The sequence below is a fragment of the Capra hircus genome, chromosome 25 (genome assembly GCF_001704415.2).
Source record: "Capra hircus breed San Clemente chromosome 25, ASM170441v1, whole genome shotgun sequence".
Classification (NCBI taxonomy): Eukaryota; Metazoa; Chordata; class Mammalia; order Artiodactyla; family Bovidae; genus Capra; species Capra hircus.
Window position 1 is genome coordinate 33,888,181 of NC_030832.1, and position 1,024 is coordinate 33,889,204.

The following is a 1,024-nucleotide window of genomic DNA, read 5'->3' on the forward strand; positions in this document are numbered from 1 at the left end:
CCCAACTCCCAGCCCCAGCCCTCTCAGGAGCTGGTTTCTGGAGAAATTGTTTGCATTAGTCAGGATTTTCAGAGAAACAGAACAATAGGGTGTTTATCTATAGCTCCAGAAACAGAGATAGAGATTTATTTTGAGGAATTGGCTCACATGAACTGCACAAGTCCAAAATCTGTGGGACAAGATGGCAGGCTGGAAGTTCAGGCTGATGTCACAGTGTCAAGCCGAAGTTTCACAGGGCAGGAGACCGGAAGCTCAGAGAGGATTTGTGTATTGCAGTCTGGAGAAGGAGAATTCCTTCTTTCTCAGAATCCTCAGGCTTTGCTTTTAAGGCCTTCAACTGATTGGATGAAGCCCATCCCATTATAATGCGTAGAGCTGACTCACTGGAAGAGACCCTGATGCGGGGAAAGATTGAGGGCAAGAGGAGAAGGGGACGACAGAGAGATGTGATGGCTAGAGAGCATCACCGATTCAATGGACGTGAGTTGGAGCAAACCCCAGGAGATGGTGAAGGACAGACAGGGAAGCCCAGTGCGCTGCAGTCCATGGGGTCACACAGTCGGACACGACTTAGCAAATGAACAGCAACATCACATTACAAAGAACGATCTGCTTTATTCAGTGTCACTGATTTAAATGTTGATCATGGCTGGGGATGTCCCTGGTGGTGCAGTGGTTAAGACTCTGCACTCTCAAGGCGGGGGACCCAGGTTCGATCCCTGGTCAGGGAACTAGATCCCAGATGCCGCAACTAAGACTTCACTTGCCGCAACAGAGATCGAACATCCCAGTGCCACCGCTAGGAGCCGGTGCAAGCAAATAAGCAAATAAAGGTAAACGAACATTTTAAAAAATGTTAACCACCTAAAAAATGCCTCCGCAGCCACATCTAGACAGGTGTTCAACCAACACCTGGGCATCTTAGCCTGGCCAAGTTGACACGTAAAATGAACCATTCCATTGCCTGAGCCTCAGAGCGTAGGTTCAGTGGGCCTGAGGCCAGGGAACAGAGAGAGACCTTTGC

The 1,024-nt window shown here is 49.1% G+C and overlaps 1 non-coding gene across 1 annotated transcript; it reads left to right on the forward strand.

Moving 5' to 3' along the window:
* TRNAE-CUC lies at positions 659–731 on the forward strand. Its single transcript has one exon. It is a non-coding gene; the product is annotated as a tRNA-Glu (tRNA).